Here is an 8,997-nt window from a genome sequence, read left to right on the forward strand (position 1 = left end):
CATGGTGCTAAATATAAATGTCTTTTAGTTTTGCTGACCCAAAAAAATGTTTGCCTCTAAACTTATTTCTCGGAATAAGTAAATAAAGACGCGCGTTGTCGCTGACAGGAGGAGCAATTCTTGGTTTTCTTTTTAGCTGGAGGCATAATAAAACAAGATATTTTGCTTAAGTATCTCTAAAATTGCTGACTATATTTATAAAGGAGTACGCTGTAAATTTTTCATTCCACATCCTGCATTGCATTACTTCACAGACATATAATCTAACTTAAGGATGATAGGAGTAGTTTTAGTCACTTAACCATTTTTGTTAAAGATCCAGCATTTGTATTTAGTTTCGAGTTGAAAATATAATAGTAACAATGTAGTGTTAAACAAAAAGGATTAAATGCTTACGTTTTTATGGCCATGATGGCTGACATTATATTTGATATTGGGCGCGATCTTAATCATTAGATGTACACAATTGATACCTCTTAACGCATATTGAAAGTTTGCAGCCGAACCAATTCAAATGTTTACTACCAAACATCAAATTTAAAATTGAGTATTTATTAATAACGATTCTGAAGGGTCAGGAGCAACCTAGTGTGTCGTAACTTCCCAAATCTGGGAGGGTTGGGAGGTTAGGAAACAGGATTAGCACTTACAAGTGGTGAACACTGCATAGTAATTGGGTTGCAGGCCACAGTGGGAGGAGGCCGAGTGCTTGGAGCTACTACTGTAGTTTGAGATGATCCCAGAAGCCAAAGTAAGCCATGGCCATCATTCATCACCACCACCAAGATATGTCTGCTTCTTCTACTCCTCTATCTTGGAGTAGTATTACCCATCATCACCTTCCAACTATGTAGGGAAAAGCTTAAGAATTAAAAAGGATATAATATATATAGAGAGAGAAGATTGGATGGTACATGGAGAGCGAGCTATTAATTTTTTTTTTTAAGCGAAAGGTGCTGGTATTAGGTACATTAATTTGCCTGGTTGGTTAACTCGGGGAATCAAACTACAGAGATCCCGGTGAATAGGGTCTCCTCGATCCCACACAGTAAGGGTCGAGCCCATATTACTAGAGTTGGCGGCCCAGTTGGTTAGCCTCATGAAACACATGTAAGACCTTCCACTCTCTAATCCCACTCAACAAAACCCAACAATCTTCCACCAAGTTCCTGACTGCCATGGGCAGCTTACCTCACGTTGGAGAATTTGTTCAAGGACTAGAGAGTCCAACTCGAGTTGTAACATGCACCCCTTATTCGTCATGCTGAGACCTAACCTGACAGCCCAAGGTTCAGCAAACAGACTAGAGATGCTCGGGCAGGGTTCCCAAGCCATCTTCACGAGTCGTCCATCTTGGTCCCAGATCACAAAACCTGCTCCCCTTTGATAGCTCCTATCAGCAAAACACTCGTCAGTTCATTTTTAGCCACCCCTCCGCCGGAGCTATTAATTAGCATCACCAAAGTAAAAGCACGAGGGGAGACCAAGTGGAGATGACAAAGATGTTTTGTCCACAAATGGATGTTGGTCTTCGGCTTAGATTAATTTCACATTATTACTCTATAAAGTCCTTTTGTACAGCGAGAGAGACTCTTCATAATGTCCCATTCCTTAATAACTCTTCTTCTTCTACAGTTGTTCTTCTTGCTAGTTTAGAAGATTAAATCGTACAAAAGACCAAGTCTTTTCGAAGGATACCCTTAAACTCTGTTTTTGGATGGATATCCACCTAATAAACCCTTAAGTTTCAACAATTTAATTATAAGAAACAAAAATAACTTTATTCTTGTTTGCTTCTATCCTTTTTAATAATGGGTATTTACATATTATATCCTGTGCATTAAACTACTAAAATTTAAACTCATATATATGTAAAATAAAAAATAAAAAACTGAGGGACATCAATGCAAGAATCATGAAATATGGAGAGTATACATACATATAAAAAAAAAACTTAACATTTAATATGAAATTTAGAAAGACATACACATACGTTAATAAGAAACTTTGAAGAGGTATACCTATAAAAAACCCAGAGACGAAGAGAAAAACTAGATACAATAGAGATTAGAAACAAGGGAAGATTAATACTCTTCCTTTGCTGACACCCTATTCTTCTACCTTCGTTCTTACTAATAATTAGTTTTTTTTTCTTTTTATGTAAGAGAAGTTAATATACTTAAATAGAAGATTTGATGCTACACAGCGAGTAGCAGTTGGTCAATAGTCTAACTTGACCTCGAAGGGATGTTGATGTTTAGCTTCAATTTCGCATTGGTAAAGAGTAGTATTATGTGGCCCTTAATTATGTTAGTTGGATTCCTATTAGAAGAAGTCAAGCAAGCTGCAAGCATTAAGAACACTCAGGCATGCTTCGATATTTGTATCATTTGTAGATATAGGTAAGTTTTTTTTTTTTCTAAAAAATATCCGTAGACAGATAATTCATTAAGCTTCAAATAGCAATTACAACATGATACGCTAATGAAAAAAAGGAGATAGGGCATTGGCCTATAACTAAAACAAGTATCAGCTTGTAATTAAATAAGTGCTCATACAAGGAAAGATTAACGGAGGAGATATGGCGTCGGCTATAGAACAAGCCTTCCTCTTAGACTACTGAGGTAGATCTGGAAAAGAAAGAGAGTTGCAAAGAGACTTGGAATTTAGAGTGCATCTCATCAAAGGGTTGATGTCCTATAGCTCTACTCGACCAAAATAGACCTGACCTGCATGAAGCGACGAACCTAACTATACTAACTATAAAATCACCTAGCAGAATTCGGTAAGCCACTAAGCTACACCTACATATCAGTGGCCAACCTTGGCAACGGAACCACTGCAAGACGGCGAGCAACCAACCACCTATAGCTATGGTAGATTCCCTATTGGTCGTTAGATGCAGCTAATAAGGCCTAGTAGGGGGAATTGAGTAGGTAGGGGAAGTGACAGCAATAGGGTCACAAATTGGAGTTGAGGCACGGCGATGCGAGGCCGGAGAGATAGCCGCTAGAAAGGTAGCTAGTAGCGGCCAACTACTACCATAGCAGTGACTGGAGAGGGGGACATCTGAGTTGGGGAATGCGCCATTGAGAAGAAGGGAGTTCTGACGGAGTGGGCGGTGGAGAAAAGGCGGAGCGAGGAACCGACAAAGATGGGGTGAGGGGAGGAAGAGTGGCTACCTAGCTTAAATCCGACGAGGAAGGGGAGGAGAAGGCGGCGATGAGGAGCGACAACGACGAGGGAGAGTTGGGCATATCCGAGCATGAAAAGGGAAGTGGAAGAAACATGCTTGGATCCGGCGGAAGGGGGCACTCAAGCCCGAATTCAGTGAGGGAGGGGAGGAGGATGAGAACAGCTGCAACAGGCGTGGTGTTGAGTGGTAGCGGCGCGGTGGTGGAGAGGAGGAGAGGTCGAACTTTTAGGAGGGGAAAAAAGAGAAGAAGGTGGTTCTCCCCTCCCCTAGCCCGTCGGCTAAGGGAGGGGGGGTGAGGAGAGCCTCATCGGCGGTGCGAAGAGGGAATGATCTCCCTAAAAGGAGCATGTGCCAAACCCTAGCATAGCTAGATATAGGTAAGTTGCCGAATAATACAAATATGCATCAATCTATATTATATGGGTATCTACAAGTCTTCCAAGAAAGTTTTTTTTATTAAAAAAAACTATATATGAACTCACAAATCTTGCCCTAGCGAATAGAATCGAATTGCAAGTTCTACACAGATGGTCATCAATGACCATCGTCGCCTTATTTACAATCTCTACGGAGAGCGATCAGGATGAATAGGCAGAGGAATACAAGATTTCAGAAATAGAAATTTTTGAGCTAATAGGAATTTTAGGAACTCTAATATAAGAAACATGCATGAAACACCATTAATCTCAAAATGAGATTAAAATAGAATTACTAGTTCTACGTACATTAGGGAGGGACTGCAGGAGGTTTGTTGCGCCAGATGGGATCTCGACAATTCTCACTGGGAGTGTCACAACCACCACCTCTTGCTGGTTGTCCAAATAACTCTCTTGCCTGTGAGACTAGTACTTGAGAAGAAGACGACAACCAAAGAATAGATGCAATGGAGATGACGAGGAACAAGAGAAGAATAATACTCTTCCTCCTCCTCTGCTGATGATGCCCCATTCCTAATTGACTCCTTCTCAATTGCTATTGCTAATTAGAGAAATTGATACGCTTAGATAGAAGATATTTGATGCTACATGGACTACTTTACTTGCAATAACCTTTGGTGCTATCTGGAGGAGCTATTAATTAGCAGCACCAAAGTGAAAAAGCACGAGGGGAGACCAAGTGGAGATGCATGACTAATTCTAAAAGTCATATGAAATCCGATTAAAGTGTTTATTATTTGGCTTCGATTTCACATTTTTAGTCTATTGGTTCCTATTTTTCTCTTATAGTGAGACGACTCAAATGGATCTATGTTGCCCGTTCCCACACCGTACTAGTGTGCTTCACATTCTTTACTTGTTTTTCCACAATCCCATACATATAGTTCACTTAAAGCTCGATGGCATGGCACTATCCTGTCCATTGTGAATCCAAGTTACGAGAGGTTTTCCTTGGTTTACTCCCAGACTTGTTTATTACGGGATCCCATGGAATACTCCACCTTTGACAAAACAAGTGTTGTTACTTTTGGACCATTGGAGATGGACTTGGGATAGTCAACAGTACTCTTTTACTGCCACATGACCCACATTCCATTATTTTAGGTATAAAAGAAAGACAACATATCTATTTTCCTTTTCATTTAATCAAATTTGAATTTTCTATTATATAGATTAGTTTTCAATACTAGAATGTATCTACTTAGAAATGAAAGGGTATGGAATTATTTTTACCATTGCTCTATGTTGACCAGTGTTTTTGATCACTCGATGTAGAGAAAAGTTATTAAATTAGAGGTAACTATTGAATCATCGACATATTGGATAGACGTATGAGTGATTTTAGAGGAGTACAAGGTTCCACACTCGGAAACACGAATATAATAAACATGAAACTTTATTAAAATTGAACGAGTAGTTCTACACTGATAGATAGGTATCTCATAGTCCACATTATAATTAGATTAGGGAGGAGGATGTTTGATTTGGATGACAGGAGTAATACAAATCCCAGTATTAGGGTCACAAGGAACTGATCCGATCGTTGTGACTGGTACTTGAGAAGAAGAGAATAGCCAAAGAATAGTCCAACCATGACGAGGAACAATAAAAGTAATACACTCAGAGAACTTTTCATTCCACACCATGTAATGTAATGGAAATTTGCACAAAAAAATACAGTAAAGTTTTTGATTTTGTCACTCAGGTCCACAAGATATTCTTCATTCCAGATTTATTCTTCTATCATTTAATGCCTCAATAAATGCTAATATAGAGAGAGGTGACATTATACTCTTTTTCTTTTTCCATCTCTCCTTCTCTTTTTTATTTATACAAGTCCTTCTAATCACTTTTAAATTAATAAAGTAATAGAATAATAGAAAAAAGTAGTGAGATAATTAAGACTAGTTATTCAGCTATTCATTTGACTTGCTATTAAGTATGCGAATTTGTCCAATTATTCCATGGGATAGAAATTGGAGTTTTATTAGAGAAACTTCTATTTATTTATAGATGTTAGCACATTTACGTCGTAGTTAGTATACTTAACTTTGAATTAATTAATTTCTCGTAAAAAAAACTCTTAATATGTGGTGCAAATAAATTGCGATATCTAGTTATTAACACTTTTATTTATAAATTTGTACTTAATTTATCAATTTCACGATTATATTTATGAATTTCGTAGTTAAACATTAGCAACAAAAAAAAGAACAAAGAAAAAAAATGAATTGCTTGATTTCCTTTGAAAATAACATAATGTATGATGCTAAAATAACTAAAAGCTCTATAACGAATATTTCAGAAAAAGAGAATTGCTAAATTCAAATTGCTTGGTTTTTTTTCCTAAAAAGAATTTAATTTATGTTATAAATAAGTTGCAATATCTAGTTATGAATACTGTAAATTAGTAAGATATTAATGATTATGAAATGTTAATCTTTGGCTTCGATTTCACGTTACTAGAGTATTCTTGGGTCTTTAATTTTGTTTATGAAAGACTTGGTATCTTATTAGTCAATAATATAAAAAGCTTTGACCTCAACCTAAATGTCAGGCCTGAACCCACTAATGAAGGTACTCTTCAGGGCTAACTTTGACTAGCCAGTGACTCGGTTGCAGATTCGTTCGAACTCTTCTAGGTAAGCTCGAACCGTTATTGACTGAGTTAGCTTAGTCAACATGGTCTAAAAGTCCTCGTACTGAGTCAGATGAAATCGAGCACGTCATGGCAAATTATGAACGCGGTATGTGTGAACACATTGTAAACGGCTATAAGGTGCATTCGAATGGCCCTAAAGTGCGTTTGAATGGCCCTAAGGTTGATTTTACTTCAAAGTCAATCTTCCACTTCAATATTTTTCATTAAATATCTCGTAATATGTAATAACTTGTGCATATGCTCATACATAAAATCTAGATACATTATATAAATAAAAATTATATTTTGAAATATAATTTACTAATTATATAAGTACAAATAAAACCTAACACATAGTTATTAGAGTCGGACAGTCAAACTGAGTTTTAACAAATAGGGAGATTTACTTGTAAATGGATAAAAATAAATTTATTTGTAATATAGTGAAAATATAAAAGATGCTATTTGTATTTTTTGTAAATCTTATGATGACTTGCACGTATATTCGTTAAAACCCAAGATTTTGCATAGATATAGTTCCTCCTTACAATTATAAGTTAAAAAGACGAGTAGTACCACTAAATAGATTGAGTATATATATGTAGACCGTTGATTTGCTTTAAGGGGCTATTAATTCTTCCAAAAAAAAAGAAAAAAAAAAGGTTCTAGTACTACTAGAGAAGGAGTATATAAGCAAACGGGGGAGTTTTAGATGAATACACGTGCAAAAAAGAAACGCTAAAAATATATAGAAAGCTCGCCCTTTCCTTCCATAACTTTAGAAAGGAAAAATACACTTGGTTAATATAAAGAAAAGGTCTCCAATCACAACTTCACTTATCAATGTTTGGCGGGTGGCCCAGTAATGCGATGAGGACGTTGAGGTTCTGGAGGATTGTCAGTCGTTGGGGCACCTATGCAAGTCTCACCAGTACACTTACCTTGTTTTTCGGCTGAGATCACTGGAAGCTGAAGCCTTAGAATGGAACAAGTGATGATGGAGATGAGGAGGAAGAGAGTAGTAGTGATAGTAGAACTACTCGTCCTCCTCCTAAGATGGGCCATCTCTTCTCGTAACTAGGGGTGAAAACGGGTCGGAGTTAAACTACTCGTCCTCCTCCTAAGATGGGCCATCTCTTCTCGTAACTAGGGGTGAAAACGGGTCGGATTAACTCCGACCCGACTCGCTATCCGACCCGACTCGGATCGGATTCGGATAAAAGAATTCTATCCGACTCGGATTCGGATTCGGATACGGATAGAATTTTTGAAAAAAATTCGGATACGGATTCGGATACGGGTCGGATAAATTTTTCGGATTCGGATACGGATATCGGATATCCGTTTATCCGCATATTTTTTTAAATGATTTACAGTTTTTAGTTTGCTTATTTAAATAGTAAGTATTAATATTATTACTAATAATGCGTTATATATTATTTATATAGATTAATTTCTCTAATTTTATATATTTGACATACAAAAAAATTGTTGTAAAACTCTTAATAATTTTGTGTTAATTATATTTAAATAAAATATTATAATTATTTAAATTTAATTAATATCCGTTTAAGATCCGATCCTTTATCCGAAAATTATCCGTATCCGTTTAATTAGGATATGGTTTTAAATTTTGCTATCCATCTAATATCCGTATCCGAATCCGTATCCGAACTAAAAATACGGATTCGGATATGGATTAAGCACTATCCGATCCGTTTTCACCCCTACTCGTAACTGATTTTCTTGGGGATGGAGAAGAGATGAATGGTGCACTACTGCACTTAGTTAGTTTATACGGAGGGACAAGTACTTCGAGATGGTCGGACTTCTTCCTTTCCATCAATTTAAGCTAGCTATCTCCAGCTAGCCGGGAGTTATCGCTTTGACAAATTAACCACCTGGATTCATACGTATAAGTCAAATTAAGCAATATACTTTTCTGAACTTCTTTATTTACGTTTTATTTTTATTTATTATTTTCTTTTACTTGAAACCTTATTTTTTTTTACATTTATATTTTTATATCAACTCTATTGTTTTTAGTTGATGTTACTACTTTTTATATTGAGAATAATAATGTCATTTATTTATGACTTACTTGCTCTTTTAGGATAAATATAACGATAACTTATCCCTCCATATTATATTACAAGGCTGCAACCCCATAATCAGGATTTGGAGGAATGAGAGGGATGACAATGTCATTATGTCATTGATGAAAGAGAGCGATTGAGATAGAAACCGCACGACAAGAAATAAAGAGAATACGTGTCGTAGAAATGCAATGTAAATATCACTAATGGGTATAAAAGTTGAAAATAAAATGATCAGAAGAAGAAGAAACAAGATAATCAAATCATTAGAGAGAAGAGATAAGAAATAAGCGGTTCATACTTACTATATATTAAGTCTCCATTCATCCAACCAATAAGTCTATTGTTGTGAAGAAGTGCTCCAAAGTACCGGGTGGAAAAATTGATACGCGGAATAGAAAAGAAGGAAAATAAACCATGAAGAGAAAGAGATAAGAAATACGCGGTTAATGCGCTTGACGTACCCTAGTTGCTAATACATTAAATAGGAGAAGTCATCCTCATTATATTGTCAATATAAAAAACAAAACAAAACGAAAGACCCAAGAATACTCTGCTAACGTGAAATAGAAGCCAGAGACTTTAACATCTAAAGAAGTTTCTTTTCCGCACTTAGTCTCGCTGGAG

Source organism: Typha angustifolia, chromosome 15, assembly GCF_048772165.1.
Source record: "Typha angustifolia cultivar Huaian chromosome 15, ASM4877216v1, whole genome shotgun sequence".
Lineage (NCBI taxonomy): Eukaryota > Viridiplantae > Streptophyta > Magnoliopsida > Poales > Typhaceae > Typha > Typha angustifolia.